The sequence below is a fragment of the Manis pentadactyla genome, chromosome 8, assembly GCF_030020395.1.
Source record: "Manis pentadactyla isolate mManPen7 chromosome 8, mManPen7.hap1, whole genome shotgun sequence".
In the NCBI taxonomy this organism is placed as follows: Eukaryota; Metazoa; Chordata; class Mammalia; order Pholidota; family Manidae; genus Manis; species Manis pentadactyla.
Genome location: NC_080026.1, coordinates 56165637 through 56183165, shown reverse-complemented (window position 1 = coordinate 56183165; position 17529 = coordinate 56165637). Strand labels below are relative to the sequence as shown.

Here is a 17529-nt window from a genome sequence, read left to right as displayed (position 1 = left end):
CAGACCACAAGGGTATAAAACTAGAAATAAATTGTACAAGGAAAGCAAAAAGGCTCACAATCACATGGAGGCTTAACAACATGCTCCTAAATAATCAGTGGATCAACAACCAAATTAAAATGGAGTTCCAGCAATATATGGAAACAAATGACAACAACAACACAAAGCCCAAACTTCTGTTAGATGCAGCGAAAGCAGTCTTAAGAGGAAAGTATATAGAAATCCACGCACACTTAAAGAAGGAAGAACAATCCCAAATGAATAGTCTTAAGTCACAATTATCGAAAAAGGAATAAGAAGAACAAATGAGGCCTAAGGTCAGCAGATGGAGGGACATAGTAAAGATCAGAGAAGAAATAAATAAAATTGAGGAGAACAAAACAATAGAAAAATATCAATGAAACCAAGAGCTGGTTCTTCGAGAAAATAAACAAAATAGATAAGCCTCTAGCCAAGCTTATTAAGAGAAAAAGAGAATCAACACACATTAACAGAATCAGAAATGAGAAAGGAAAAATCACGAAATACAAAGAATTATTAGAGAATACTATGAAAACCGATATGCCAACAAGCTGGAAAACCTAGGAGAAATGGATAACTTCCTAGAAAAATACAACCTTCCAAGACTGACCAAGGAAGAAACACAAAATCTAAACAAACCAATTACCAGCAATGAAATTTAAGCAGTAATAAAAAAACTACCAAAGAACAAAACCCCCGGGCCAGACGGATTTACCTCGGAATTTTATCAGACATATAGAGAAGACATAATACCCATTCTCCTTAAAGTTTTCCAAAAAATAGAAGAGAAGGGAATACTCCCAAACTCATTCTATGAAGCCAAAATCACCCTAATACCAAAACCTGGCAAAAATCCCACCAAAAAAGAAAATTACATCCCTTATGAACGTAGATGCAAAAATGCACAACAAAATATCAGCATACTGACTTCAAAAATACATCAAAAGTATCATACACCATGACCAAGTGGGATTCATACCAGGGATGCAAGGATGGTACAATATTTGAAAATCCATAAACATCATCCACCACATCAAAAAAAAAAGGACAAAAACCACATGATCATCTCTATAGATGCTGAAAAAGGATTCAACAAAATTCAACATCCATTCACGATAAAAACTATCAACTAAATGTGTATAGAGGGCAACTACCTCAACATAATAAAGGCCATATATGATAAACCCACAGCTAACACCATACTGAACGGCAAGAGGCTGAAAGCTTTTCCTCTGAGATTGGGAACAAGACAGGGATGACCAATCTCCCCACTGTTATTCAACATAGTACTGGAGGTCCTAGCCACGGCAATTAGAAAAAACAGAAAAAAAACAAGGAATCCAGATTGGTAAAGAAGAAGTTAGACTGTCACTATTTGCAGATGGCATGATATTCATAAACAACCCTAAAGACTCCACTCCAAAACTACTAGAACTAATATCGGATTTCAGCATAGTTGCAGGATACAAAATTAACAAACAGAAATTTGTGGCTTTCCTATACACTAACAATGAACTAATAGAAAGAGTAATCAGGAAAATAACTCCATTCACAATTGCATCAAAAAGAATAAAATACCTAGGGATAAACCTAACCAAGGAAGTGAAATACCTATACCCTGAAAATTACAAGACACTCTTAAGAGAAATTAAAGAGGACACTAACAAATGGAAACTCATCCCATGCTCCTGGCTAGGAAGAACTAATATCGTCAAAATGGCCATCCTGCCCAAAGCAATATACAGATTCAATGCAATCCCTATCAAATCTCCACCAACATTCTTCTATGAACAAGAACAAATAGCTCAAAAATTCATATGGAACCACCAAAGACCCCAAATAGAAAAAGCAATCCTGAGAAGGAAGAATAAAGTGGGTGTGATCTCACTCCCCAACTTCAAGCTCTACTAAAAAGCCACAGTAATTAAGACAATTTGGTACTGGCACAAGAACAGAGACACAGACCAGTGGAAGAGAATAGAGGCTCCAAACATTAACCCAAACATACATGGTCAATTAATATACAATAAAGGAACCATGGACATACAATGGGAAAATGACCGTTTCTTCAACAGATGGTGCTAGCAAAACTGGACAGCTACATGTAAGAGAATGAAACTGGATCACTGTCTAACCCCATACACAAAAGTAAATTCGAAATGGATCAAAGACCTGAATGTAAGTCATGAAACCATAAAATTCTTAGAAAAAAACATAGGCAAAAATCTCTTAGACATAAACATGAGTGACTTCTTCATGAACATATTTCCCCTGGCAAGGGAAACAAAAGCAAAAATGAACAAATGGGACTATATCAAGCTGAAAAGCTTCTGTAAAGCACAGGACACCATCAGTGGAACAGAAAGGTATCCTACAGTATGGTAGAACATATTAATAAATGACAGATCTGATAAAGGGTTGACATCCAAAATATATAAAGAGCTCACACACCTCAACAAACAAAAATCAAATAATCAAAATGAAAAATGGGCAGATGAGCTGAATAGACAGTTCTCCAAAGAAGAAATTCAGATGACCAACAGACACATGAAAAGATGCTCCACATCGCTAGTCGTCAGAGAAATGCAAATTAAAACCACAATGAGATATCACCTCACACCAGTAAGTACACCACCATCCAAAAGACAAACAACAGGAAATGTTGGTGAGGTCGTGGAGAGAGGGGAACCCTTCTACATTGTTGGTGGGATTGTAAATTAGTTCAACCATTGTGGAAAGCAGTATGGAGGTTCCTCAAAATGCTTAAAATAGAAATACCATTTGACCCAGGAATTCCACTTCTAGGAATTTATCATAAGAATGCAGCAGCCCAGTTTCAAAAAGACAGATAAACCCCTATGTTTATCGCAGCACTATTTACAATAGCCAAGAAATGGAGGCAACCTAAATGTCCATCAGTAGATAAATGGATAAAGAAGATGTGGTACTTATACACAATGGAATATTATTCAGCCACAAGAAGAAAACAAATCCTACCATTTGCAACAACATGGATGGAGCTAGAGGGTATTATGCTAAGTGAAATAAGCCAGGTGGAGAAAGACAAGTACCAAATGATTTCATTCATTTGTGGAGTATAAGAACAAAGAAAAACTGAAGGAACAAAACAGCAGCAGAATCACAGAACCCAAGAATGTACTAACAGTTACCAAAGGGAAAGGGACTAGGGAGGATGGGTGGGAAGGGAGGGATAAAGGCAGGGAAAAAGAAAGGGGGCATTACAGTGAGCATGTATAATGTGTGTTGGGGGGTTACGGGGCACGCTCTACAATGCAGAAAAGACAAGTAGTGATTTTACAGCATCTTACTATGCTGGTGAACAAGGACTGTGAAGAGATATGTGGGAGGGACTTGGTGAAGGGGGGAGCCTAGTAAACATAATGTTCTTCAAAAAAAAATGAATTACTAGAAGAATGAAATAAAAACACAGGAGACCTCCAAAACATATATATGAAATTTTAAAAAAATAAATAAATAAATAAATAAAGCATATTTGATCATTAATGAAGCAATGAATAGTTAGTATGGAAAATGTGAGAATATGTAAAACAAGAATATAGTTGACAACTATGTGTATTTTCAGTATCTAGAAAAGTGACAACCATTCTGGTATATTTATTCATGGACTTTTTGCTAAATACACTTTTTTATATAGTTGCAATCTTGTAAAAAATACCAATTGTTAGATGCTCACCTGGAGGGACTGGAGTAGCTGAGTTGTACATGGTGAAAGGAACTCAGAAATAAAACATACACAACTGGGATCTGCACAGTTAATGCATTTTAAGCAATCAATAAGATGTATTTAAATGAAGAAAACATTCTAAATGTCATTAATTATTTCAGCAAATATTTATTAAAGGTCTACCATGTCACCAGGCATTGTAGGGGTATGATTAATATTTAATTGAAAGTTTTGATTCATGATGGAATGTGCTTATTTTTACAAACACTGAGTACAATATCTGGAGCTGTCTGATTATGGTCACCTTTAGCATCTAACTATAATATGTATATTGAATGTGTTAATCCTCTTGTTTGAGAAGGGCTAAATGGAACACTTCACTTGTTCCATGTTCACTTATCTTTTCCTTAGACACAGGATGTCTGTTTAAATGAGCAGGTAATAGAGAATTCATGAAATATGAAAGTATACAAAAAACCCAAAAAGGGTTTTTTATAAACTTTTCCTCCAATGAAGCAAGAATATCAGAATCCTAAGATTTTAGATAACATAAATATTTGAGGCATGATGTTCTGATTGCATAATTCATGATGACTAATACTGAAAACATGGGTGACTATGCAAAGTGGGCCATCACATATAACAAACCAAAACCCCCAAAACAAACACCTCTCCTGCTGTCTTAGTTTATCCTCCCTCCAATCCTTGGAGAAAATGTGAAATGAAATCCCCATCAGAGGAGTTATTTTTTGTGTTAGAAAGCAAAAGTTACTCAAGCTGAAACAATTTAAACAATGTAAATTAATAATCAGATTACAATACAAAGCATAAAATAAATATCCATGAGTACATACTGATATTTTTTTTAATTATTGAATAAACAAATAAGTGGAGGAGGAAAAGCAAATATATTTTGCATAATTCCAAATATATGTATTGATATTCTACTTAAAAAAGTGGAGCATAACCCTTCACTCCTTAAATGTGTGCTGTGCAGTGACTTCCTTCCAAAGAGTATAGTATAGAAATGGGGAAAAAAGAGTACCTTTACAGTGGAAAAAACTGACAAACACTAGTTTGGCCTGATGATTTTTGAAACTTGCTTCTGGCTTTCTGAGGAAAATCTTAACTTTTTAAACTAAGGGTTATATTAGTTTAGTCATGTTGATAGTAGTCACTCTTGATATGATGTGAAGAAAATGACACTTCATATCTCCAGTCTTCCTACTCAAAAATCAGAACCTCAGTCTAATCATGAGAAGAACAGAAAAATCCCTATGGCAGGACCCTTACAGATGACTTTACCACTACTCTTGAAAACCAGCAAGATCACCAAAAATAAGGCAACTCTAAGAAGCCATCATAGCCAAGAGGAGCCTGTGGAGACATGGTCATTAAATAGACTATGGTATCCTCAACGGGACCCTGAACAGAAAAAGGGAAAAACTAAGGAAACCTCAATATAGTAAAATCTTTAGTTTAAAAAACTCAAAATTTTTCTCAGAAAGCAAGAAGCAAGTTTCAAAAGGCAGGTGCCCCTCTGGTGAGCTCTAAGTACAACAATGGAGCTGCACATCTCAAGCTAATTCATCCACATTATTCATGGGCTGGCAGCAATTGCCATTTTCCAATGACAAGTGTCACTTTGACAAATGAAGTCACCATAGAAGAAGGAGTTAGGACCTGAGATGTCTTTTTTGACAAAGGGAAAAAAATTCTTTAGGTTAAGAGAAATCTGGAAGACTATCATTTTCTTCCCTGAGAGAAATGGTGAATATGGGGAAATGAAGCTAGCTAAAAGGGGTGCCAATAGAGTTCTGTTGCATTGTTCACCACAGAAACCAGTGGAGCGAAGGATGATGGGAAATTCTGAGCCAGCAGGAGAGCTGTGGTGAGTATGCCAGAGCATCATCTTCTTAGGGGCAACAGATTAAAGATGAGACAAATAGGACACAAGGCAACTAGAGCAGGTAAAGAAATGGAGTATAAAACTTGGCAAGGGAAAATGGTTCTGAAGATAAGCTGTGGATACAGGAGGACCCTTGAGATCTCACTGCTGTGTGGACTCGCCAGTTGTGTGGCCAGGATTCATATGTTTGACTTACAGGCTCCACGTGAGAATGGGGAGCAGCAAGAAGCATTATGACACCAGAAAGTGCATTATCAGTATCACATACTTTGAATGATTTGTTCTCATGCTGGCTAGTGGCACTGATGAGATGCTAGGGAAAGAATGAACCATTTTCTATTTCTAATTTAGCAAATATTACTCAACGGCTACAGGTCTGAGTGTAATCTCCTTATCTTAACTCTTGAGTTTCCCACCACTCTCCCCTCAAAGTGTGACATGCAAAATATGGAGGAAAATATTTGGAAGCTAAGATCATCTTCAACCAATGAGGTTTAGAGTGACATTAGCCCTTTATGGTTTGATTTCCTCCCTCTCTTCTGAAATTCTGTAAGGTTCATTCTCATTTATTTTTATCTTCCACATGATTCAATCACTAACTACAATACCTAGTGAATTGATGAAGAAAAAAATTGACAGAACCATAGGAGTTGAATAATTTTTCATAGGTCTGCCTAGTGTAATACAAAACTGCCAAAAATCAAAATAGAAAATAGGTGTGGTCCACTTTACGGCTAGTGGCTACTGGAAAACTATGTGAATATTTGCAAAATGATATTAGCCCTTGAGACTAAAGGTGATGCAGTCAAATAGCCACCCCTGCCATGTGTGACGGGGCAAGTGGAAGTACCACAATCACAGGTGGCAATTATTGTCCTTTACACCGGATAATATAAGGAAGGTAATTGATTCATGCTGTCCATATCTGCCCACTTAAAACATAGGTTCTTATTTTTCTTATTTTGCTTTCCAGTTTAGATCATATTTAGAAAAAGATAGATGAAATATAGACTTTTGAACCATCCTAATAAGCCATTATTGCATGATAGTATGTATGAGTGAAGCATCATTTTGGAGCTGCATTCAATAGCATGCTAGACCATGGTCAAAGAAATGATCTGATCTTTTGCTTCAAATTCATAAAGTAAAACATCCTAACCAGGCTGTTTGATGTTATAGTACAATATGAAATGGTCGTGACTAATAGTAGGATTTATATGCAGAAAGAATTTTTGCACTTTGCTTTGTAGCTGTAGGGGGGAAAAAAACTTGACAAAGCACTTGCCTGAAACTGTTAGCTTTTTACCCAACTTGTCAAATGTAATGAGGCTTCAAATAAAAAACACCAACAACAAGGGAACCCCAACAGCTCATTGAGTGTTTATTCTTATGGAACACACATTGCAGTTTGTATTCATTCTCTGAAGAAGACTTTGTAAATCTACCTTTGCTTTCTATAGATTCAACAAGGATTTCCACCAGGAGATCCATGATTAATGTAGGTCTTCCATAAGTTATCAAAATAATGGTGCTCACATTGCAAAAATCAAACAAACAAACACACCATTAAGAGAACAGGGGCTTTGAATTATAAGTAGCATACAACCCTAAATTCAATTCAGCTTGGTTGTATCTCTAACTTGGTAAATTCCTGGTGCAGGGAAGTTTGGTACTCCTATCTAGCTCTGCCACTTTATTTCTTCCTTTATCACTCCTGTGTTTTTTTTTTTTTGTATCATTAATCTACAATTACATAAAGGACACTATGTTTACTAGGCTCCCCCCTTCATCAACTCCCCCCCACATACCCGTTCACAGTCACTGTCCATCAGTGTAGTAAGATGCTGTAAAATCACTACTTGTCTTCTCTGTGTTGCACAGCCCTCCCCGTGCCCCCACACACACTATACATGCTAATCGTAATGCCCTCTTCCTTTTTTCCCCTCCTTATCCCTCCCTTCCCACCCGTCCTCCCCAGTCCCTTTCCCTTTAGTAACTGTTAGTCCATTCTTGGGTTCTGTGCTTCTGATGCTGTTTTGTTCCTTCAGTTTTCTTTTGCTCTTACAATCCACATATGAGTGAAATCATTTGGTACTTGTTTTTCTCTGCCTGGCTTATTTCACTGAGCATAATACCCTCTAGCCCCATCCATGTTGTTGCAAATGGTAGGATCTGTTTTTTTCTTATAGCTGAGTAATAATCCATTGTGTATATGTACCACATCTTCTTTATCCATTCATCTAATGATGGACATTTAGGTTGCTTCCGTATCTTGGCTATAGTAAATAGTGCTGCGATAAACATAGGGGTGCATTTGTCTTTTTCAAACTAGAGTGCTGCATTCTTAGGGTAAATTCCTAGAAGTGGAATTCCTGGGTCAAATGGTATTTCTATTTTGAGCATTTTGAGGAACCTCCATACTGCTTTCCACAATGGTTGAACTAATTTACATTACCACCAGCAGTGTAGGAGTGTTCTCCTTTCTCCACAACCTCGCCAACATTTGTTGTTGTTTGTCTTTTGGATGGTAGCCATCCTTACTGATGTGAGATGATATCTCATTGTGGTTTTACTTCGCATTTCTCTGATGACAAGCGATGTGGAGCATCTTTTCATGTGTCTTTTGGCCATCTGAATTATTTCTTTAGAGAACTGTCTATTCAGGTCCTCTGCCCATTTTTTAATTGGATGATTTGCTTTTTGTTTGTTGACGTGTGTGAGCTCTTAATATATTTTGGATGTCAACCCTTTATCGGATCTGTCATTTACGAATATATTCTCCCATACTGTAGGATACCTTTCTGTTCCACTGATGGCGTCCTTTGCTGTACAGAAGCTTTTCAGCTTGATATAGTCCCATTAGTTCATTTTTTATTTTGTTTCCCTTGCCCGGGGAGATATGTTCTAGAAGAGGTCACTCGTATCTCTAAGAGATTTTTGCCTATGTTTTTTTCTAAGAGTTTTATGGTTTCATGACTTACATTCAAGTCTTTGATCCATATCGAATTTACTTTTGGGTATAGGGTTAGACAGTGATCCAGTTTCATTCTCTTACATGTAGCTGTCCAGTTTTGCCAGCACCATCTGTTGAAGAGACTGTCATTTACCCACTGTATGTCCATGGCCCCTTTATCGAATATTAGTTGACCATATATATTTGGGTTAATATTTGTAGTCTCTATTCTGTTCCATTGGTCTGTGGCTCTGTTCTTGTGCCAGTACCAAATTGTCTTGATTACTGAGGCTTTGTATTAGAACTTGAAGTTGGGGAGTGAGATCACACCCACTTTATTCTTCCTTCTCAGGATTGCTTTAGCTATTGGGGGTCTTTGGTGTTTCCACATGAATTTTTGAACTATTTGTTCCAGTTCACTGAAGAATGCTGTTGGTAATTTGATAGGGATTGCATCGAATCTGTATATTGCTTTGGGCAGGATGGCCATTTTGACGATATTAATTCTTCCTAGCCAGGAGCATGGGATGAGTTTCCATTTGTTAGTGACCTCTTTAATTTCTCTTAAGAGTGTCTTATAGTTTTCAGGGTATAGGTCTTTCACTTCCTTGGTTAGGTTTATTCCTAGGTATTTTATTATTTTTGATGCTATTGTGAATGGAATTGTCTTCCTGATTTCTTTTTCTATTAGTTTATTGTTAGTGTATAGGAAAGCCACAGATTTCTGTGTGTTGATTTTGTATCCTGCAACTTTGCTGAATTCTGGTATTAGCTCTAGTAGTCGGAGTGGAGTCTTTAGGGTTTTTTATGTACAATATCATGTCATCTGCAAATAGTGACAGTTTGACTTCTTTACCAATCTGGATGCCTTGTATTTCTTTGTGTTGTCTGATTGCCATGGCTAGGACCTCCAGTACTATGTTGCATAATAGTGGGGAGAGTGGGCATCCCTGTCTTGTTCCTGATCGCAGAGGAAAAGCTTTCAGCTTCTCGCTGTTCAGTGTAATGTTGGCTGTGGGTTTATCATATATGGCCTTTATTATGTTGAGGTACTTGCCCTCTATTCCCATTTTGTTGAGACTTTTTATCATGAATGAATGTTGAATTTTGTCAAATGCTTTTTCAGCATCTATGGAGATGATCATGTGGTTTTTGTCTTTCTTTTTGTTGATGTGGTGGATGATGTTGATGTATTTTCAAATGTTGTACCATCCTTGCATCCCTGGGATGAATCCCCCTTGGTCATGGTGTATGATCCTTTTGATGTATTTTTGAATTCGGTTTGCTAATATTTTGTTGAGTATTTTTGCATCTATGTTCATCAGGGATATTGGTCTGTAGTGTTCTTTTTGGTGGGGTCTTTGCCTGGTTTTGGTATTAGGGTGATGTTGGCTTCATAGAATGAGTTTGGGAGTATTCCCTCCTCTTCTATTTTTTGGAAAACTCTAAGGAGAATGGGTATTATGTCTTCCCTGTATGTCTGATAAAATTCCGAGGTAAATCCATCTGGCCCGGGGGTTTTGTTCTTTGGTAGATTTTTGTTACCGCTTAAATTTCATTGCTGGTAATTTGTCTGTTTAGATTTTCTGTTTCTTTCTGGGTCAGTCTTGGAAGGTTGTATTTTTCTAGGTAGTTGTCCATTTCTCCTGGTTTTCCCAGCTTGTTAGCATATAGGTTTTCATAGTATTCTCTAATAATTCTTTGTATTTCTGTGGGGTCCTTCGTGATTTTTCCTTTCTCATTTCTGATTCTGTTGATGTGTGTTGACTCTCTTTTCCTCTTAATAAGTCTGGCTAGAGGCTTATCTATTTTGTTTATTTTCTCGAAGAACCAGCTCTTGGTTTCATTGATTTTTGCTATTGTTTTATTCTTCTCAATTTTATTTATTTCTTCTCTGATCTTTATTATGTCCCTCCGTCTGCTGTCCTTAGGCCTCATTTGCTCTTCTTTTTCCAATTTCGATAATTGTGAGATTAGACCATTCATTTGGGATTGTTCTTCCTTCTTTAAATATGCCTGGATTTCTATATACTTTCCTCTTAAGACTGCTTTTGCTGTATCCCACAGTAGTTGTGGCTTTCTGTTGTTGCTGTTTGTGTCCATATATTGCTGGATCTCCATTTTGATTTAATAATTGATCCATTGATTATTTAGGAGTGTGTTGTTAATCCTCCATGTGTTTGTGAGCCTTTTTGCTTTCTTTGTACAGTTTATTTCTAGTTTTATGCCTTTGTGGTCTGAAAAGTTGGTTGGTAGGATTTTAATCTTTTGGAATTTACTGAGGCTCTTTTTGTGGCCTAGTATGTGGTCTATTCTGGAGAATGTTCCATGTGCACTTGAGAAGAATGTGTATCCTTTTGCTTTTGGATGTAGAGTTCTGTAGATGTCTATTAGGTCCATCTGTTCTAGTGTGTTGTTCAGTGCCTCTGTGTCCTTACTTATTTTCGGTCTCGTGGATCTGTCCTTTGGAGTGAGTTGTGTGTTGAAGTCTCTCAAAATGAATGCATTGCATTCTATTTCCTCCTTTAATTTTGTTTGTATTTGTTTCACATATGTTGATGCTCCTGTATTGGGTGCATATATATTTATAATGGTTATATCCTCTTGTTGGACTGAGCCCTTTATCATTATGTAATGTCCTTGTTTATCTTTTGTTACTTTTTTTATTTTGAAGTCTATTTTGTCTGATACTAGTATTGCAACACCTGCTTTTTTCTCTCTGTTGTTTGCATGAAATATCTTTTTCCATCCCTTGACTTTAAGTTTGTGCATGTCTTTGTGTTTGAGGTGAGTCTCTTGTAAGCAGCATATGGATGGGTCTTGCTTTTTTATCCGTTCTATTACTCTGTGTCTTTTGATTGGTGCATTCAGTCCATTTACATTTAGGCTGACTATTGAAAGATATGTACTTATTCCCATTGCAGGCTTTAAGTTTGTGGTTACCAAAGGTTCAAGGTTAGCTTCTTTACTATCTTTCTGTCTAACTTAACTCGCTTATTGAGCTATTATAATCACGGTCTGATGATTCTTTATTTCTCTCCCTTCTTATTCCTCCTCCTCCATTCTTCGTATGTTGGGTATTTTGTTCTGTGCTCTTTTTAAGAGTGCTCCCATCTAGAGCAGTCCCTGTAAGATGCCCTGTAGAGGTGGTTTGTGGGAGGCAAATTCCCTCAACTTTTACTTGTCTGGGAATTTCTTAATCCCTCCTTCATATTTAAATGATAATCGTGCTGAATACAGTATTGTTGGTTCGAGGCCCTTCTGTTTCATTGCATTAAGTATATCATGCTATTTTCTTCTGGCCTGTAGGGTTTCTGTTGAGAAGTCTGAGGATAGCCTGATGGGTTTTCCTCTGTAGGTGACCTTTTTTCTCCCTCTGTCTGCCTTTAATACTCTGTCCTTGTCTTTGATCTTTGCCATTTTAATTATTATGTGTCTTGGTGTTGCCCTCCTTGGATCCCTTGTCATGGGAGTTCTGTGTACCTCTGTGGTCTGAGAGGCCATTTCCTCCCCTAGTTTGGGGAAGTTTTCGGCAATTATTTCTTCAAAGACACTTTCTATCCCTTTTTCTGTCTCTTCTTCCTCTGGTACCCCTATAATGCAGGTATTGTTTTGTTTCGATTGGTCACACAGTTCTCTTAATATTCTTTCATTCCTGGAGATCCTTTTATCTCTCTCTGTATCAGCTTCTCTGTATTCCTGTTCTCTGTTTTCTAGTCCATTAATGGTCTCTTGCATCTCGTCCAATCTGCTTTGAAGTCCTTCCTGAGATTTTTTTATTTCTTTATTCTCCCTCTTTAGTTATTGCATATTTCTCTGCAAGTCCATCAGCATGGTTATGACTTTTGTTTTGAATTCTTTTTCAGGAAGATTGGTTAAATCTATCTCCCCAGGTTCCTTCTCAGGAGAAGGTGTCGAAGATGTCTGTGTTAGTCTTGTCTGGATCAAATTTTTTTGCCTTTTCATGTTGATAGGTGCAGTGGTATGCTATTGACTCATCTGTCAGCTGGGAGAGCCAAGACTTTCCACTTGCTCCTGGCCTTTCTTTACTGGGACAACTGCGACCCCTAGTCGCTTGTGTTGGGCAATTTTGTGTAGACTGGGTCTCTGTATCTTGCCAGGCCAGTATGGAGGAAGCTCCCTTGCTGTGGGTGTGGCCAGCCTCAGGCTGCTGTTCTGCTATTGTGGGGCCCCAGTGGGGTAATGGACAGGGGGCTGTTTGGATGTTTACCTCTGTGAGGGGTCTCAAAGCTGTTGCCCAGGGGGTTAGTGCGCCCAGAGTTCCCTGGAATTTCCTGCTGCTGGACTGTGATCCGGGATGCTTCCGTCTAGCTGTGGAGTCCCTGTCCCTTTAAGACTTTCAAAAAGCACTCGCTTTTCTTTGTCCCAGGTGCACCAGCTGCAGGACCCGCTCACAGGTCTTGCTGTCCTGCTTCCCTAGTTTCCAGCACCCCACGCTTGCACTGTGTGTCTGTGCTCTGTTGCGGATGGCTAGGGCTGGGTGTTTAGCAGTCATGGGCTCCCTCTCCCTCCCCACTCCGACTCCTTTCCTCCCACCAGGTGCTGGGGTGCGGGGCCTCATTTCCCACTGGGCTGGGGCTTGTATCTTACCCCTTTCACCAGGTGCTGGGCTCTCACAGGTGTGGAGGTAGTCTGGCTGTTGTCCTGTGTCTTCTGGTCTCTCTTTTAGGGATAGTTGTATTTGTTGTATTTTCAAAAATATATATGTTTTTGAGAGGGCGTTCCCATTGTCCTACTCATGCCACCATCTTGGCTCTGCCTTCACTCCTGTGTTTTTGTTGATTCTCTTTCATGTACCAGGATGATACATGCTTTTAAGTTTGGGCTGAGCATATCATTATTTCCCTATAAATACATCAACCACAAGCAAATAGCAATAACTGTCACTTACTAGAAGTTCATAAATTAGAGTATATTGTCTTCCAAGTCAAATTCTTCCAATGTATGTTTCGTTGGATTGCATGTTGAACCTGCCTACAATACTAAACTTTATATTTTCTTTTCTTTTTTCCCTTTTCCTTTCATTTCAGGAGAAAGCATGTACACAGTCCCCACTACCACAAAGTATGCAAGTCAAGTTTCCCACATTGCAGGAATCTCAGGGATCTGCACATCCACAGTGCAATGGATAAACCTTGCCCTGAGAAAACCACCTTCATGGTCACAAGTATCTCCCTGCCAGGTAAGTATCTCTCCTTTTCTATTATGGCTACAAATGATAGGCAGACTTGCCTTTTGCTAGAAATATATCTTCTAAATAACAACATTGCATTATAATAGCCTGTTATCTCGCAAATTATTGCTCTGTCACAATATCAAACAGTGTGTTCCCTCAAATTTCAGCAGCTTAAGGATTTGTCACTTGGCAGTTTCCTTCTGACTTAAAAGTACCCTTGCCATGCTCTTTGGAGATTAAAGGGATATAAGACATGGCCTCCTGTGGCATTGATAATCCATTGAAGGCAATGATTACCCAAGTACAAAGGTTAGCCAACAATAAGAAAGTTACAAAAATGTTGGATTACTTCCTACAGTGATTCTTAAAATTTAGTCTAAAAAGTAATCACTCTGAGTATCTATTAAAAATGCAGCTTCTATGTACACCAAAAATTCTTATATGTTTTGAGGCTGTCACCAGTCTCCTTAAATTCCACCAAACCCAAACAAAAATAATAATATTATTTGTTATAGAACACTGTTCTTATACAATGTCTGAATAAAATGCCATTAGGAAACTGCTATTTTATTATCTGGCATCATCCAGTCCACATACAGACAGTATGCATTATAAGTTGATGCTACATTAAGACAGATCCTTTAAGCACTGTGACTCCCAAATACCTTTTTTTTTCCTTTGGTATCATTAATCTATAATTACATGAGGAACATTATGTTTATTAGACTCCCCCCTTCACCAAGTCCCCCCCACATACCCCATTAGTTACTGTTCATCTGCATAGTGAGATGCTGCAAAATCACTACTTGTCTTCTCTGTGTTGCACAGCCCTCGCCGTGCCCCACACACACATTATACATGATAATTGTAAGGCCACATTTCTTCTCTCCCCTCCCTTGTCCCTCCCTTCCCACCCATCCTCCCCAGTCCCTTTCCCTTTGGCAACTGTTAGTCCATTCTTGGGTTCTGTGATTCTGCTGCTGTTTTGTTCCTTCAGTTTCTCCTTTGTTCTTATACTCCACAGATGAGTGAAATCATGTGGTACATGTCTCTCTCTGCCTGGATTATTTCACTGAGCATTATACCCTCTAGCTCCATCCATGTTGTTGAAAATGGTAGGATATCTTTTCTTCTTATGGCTGAATAATATTCCATTGTGTATATGTACCACATCTTCTTTATCCATTGATCTACTGATGGACACTTAGGTTGCTTCCATTTCTTGGCTATTGTTAATAGTGCTGCAATAAACATAGTGGTGCATCTATCTTTCTCAAATTGGGCTGCTGCATTCCTAGGGTAAATTCTTAGAAGTGGTATTCCTGGGTCAAATGGTATTTCCATTTGAGCTTTTTGAGGTATCTCCATACTGCTTTCCACAATGGTTGAACTAATTTACATTACCACCAGCAGTGTAGGAGGGTTCACCTTTCTACACAACCTCACCAATATTTGTGTTGTTTGTATTTTGGATGGTGGCTATCCTTACTAGTGTGAGGTGATATCTCATTGTGATTTTAATTTGCATTTCTCTGATGACTAGCGACATGGAGCATCTTTTCTTTCATGTGTCTGTTGGCCATCTGAATTTCTTCTTTGGAGAAGTCTATTCAGCTCCTCTGCCCATTTTTTAATTGGACTGTTCACTTTTTGTGTGTTGAGGTGCGTGAGCTTGTTATATATTTTGGATGTCAACCCTTTATTGGATCTGTCACTTATGAATATGTCCTCCCACACTGTAGGATGCTTTTTTGTTCTGCTGATGGTGTCCTTTGCTGTACAGAAGCTTCTCAGCTTGATATAGTCCCACTTGTTCATTTTTTCTTTTGTTTCCCTTGCCTGGGGAGATGCGTTCATGAAGAAGTCACTCACGTTTATGCACAAGAAACTTTTGCCTATGTTTTTTTCTAAGAGTTCTATGGTTTCATGGCTTATGTTCAGGTCTTTGATCCATTTCTAATTTACTTCTGTGTATGGAGTTAGACAATGATTCAGTTTCATTCTCTTACATGTAGCTGTCCAGTTTTGCCAACACCAGCTGTTGAAGAGACGGTCATTTCCCCATTGTATGTCCATGGCTCCTTTATCATATATTAATTGTCCATATATGTTTGGGTTAATGTTTGGAGACTCTATTCCATTCCTCTGGTCTGTAGCTCTATTTTTGTTCCAGTAGCAAACTGTCTTGATTACCGTGGCTTTGTAGTAGAGCTTGAAGTTGGGGAGTGAGATCCCTCTCACTTTATTCTTCCTTCTCAGGATTGCTTTGGCTATTCAGGGTCTTTGGTGTTTCCATATGAATTTTAGAACTGTTTGTTCCAGTTCGTTGAAGAATGCTGTTGTTAATTTGATAGGGATTGCATTGAATCTGTAGGTTGCTTTTGGCAGGATGGCCATTTTGATGATATTAATTCTTCCTAGCCAAGAGCATGGGATGAGTTTCCATTTGTTAGTGTCCTCTTTAATTTCTCTTAAGAGTGTCTTGTAGTTTTTGGGGTATAGGTCTTTCACTTCCTTGGTTAGGTATATTCCTAGGTATTTTATTATTTTTGATGCTATTGTGAATGGAATTGTTTTCTTGATTTCTCTATTAGTTCATCGTTAGTGTACAGAAAAGCCTCAGATTTCTGTGTATTAATTTTGTATCCTGCAACTTTGCTGAATTCCGATATCAGTACTAGTAGTTTGGAGTGGAGTCTTTACGGATTTTATGTACAATACCATGTCATCTGCAAATAGTGACAGTTTGACTTCTTCTTTACTGATCTGGATTACTTGTATTTCTTTGTTTTGTCTAATTACCATGGCTAGGACCTCCAGTACTATGTTGAATAACAGTGGGGAGACTGGGCATCCCTGTCTTGTTCACGACCTTTGAGGAAAAGCTCTCAGCTTCTCGCTGTTTAGTATGTTGTTGACTATGGGTTTATCATATATGGCTTTTATTATGTTGAGGTACTTGCCCTCTATACCCATTTTGCTAAGACTTTTTATCATGAATGGATGTTAAATTTTGTCAAATGCTTTTTCAGCATCTATGGAGATGATCATGTGATTTTTGTCCTTCTTTTTGTTGATGTGGTAGATGATGTTGATGTATTTTTGAATGTTGTACCATCCTTTCATCCCTGAGATGAATTCCACTTGATCATGGTGTATGATCCTCTTGATGTATTTTTAAATTCCAGGTGCTAATATTTTGCTGAGTATTTTTGCATCTATATTCATCAGGGATATTGTCTGTAATTTTATTTTTTGGTGGGGTCTTTGCCTGGTTTTGGTATTATTTTGATGCTGGCTTCATAGAATGAGTCTGGAAGTATTTCCTTTCCTTCTATTTTTTGGAAAACTTTAAGGAGAATGGGTATTATGTCTTCTCTTTATGTCTGATTAAACTCCACGGTAAATCCATCTGGCCTGGGAGTTTTGCTCTTGGGTAGTTTCTTGATCACTTAAGATTTCAATTTCTTTGCTGGTAATTGGTCTGTTTAGATTTTGTGTTTCTTCCTTGGTCAGTCTTGGAAGGTTGTATTTTGCTAGGAAGTTGTCCATTTCATCTAGGTTTCCTGCTTGTTAGTGTATAGTTTTTTGTAGTATTCTCTAATAATTCTTTGTATTTCTGTAGGGTCCGTCGTGAATCTTCCTTTCTCATTTCTGATTCTGTTGATGTGTGTAGATTCTCTTTTTCTTTTTATAAGTCTGGCTAGGGGCTTATCTCTTTTGTTTATTTTCTCGAAGAACCA

At 38.0% G+C, this 17529-nt stretch overlaps 1 long non-coding RNA gene and 1 other non-coding gene across 2 annotated transcripts in view; both read right to left on the bottom strand.

Moving 5' to 3' along the window:
* Positions 1-17529, bottom strand: part of LOC118929331 (uncharacterized) — a 156638-nt gene that overhangs the window by 127376 nt on the left and 11733 nt on the right. The gene's annotated exons all lie outside the window — the stretch shown is intronic.
* Positions 13638-13800, bottom strand: LOC118929345 (U1 spliceosomal RNA). Its single transcript, XR_005031555.2, has one exon. It is a non-coding gene; the product is annotated as a U1 spliceosomal RNA (small nuclear RNA).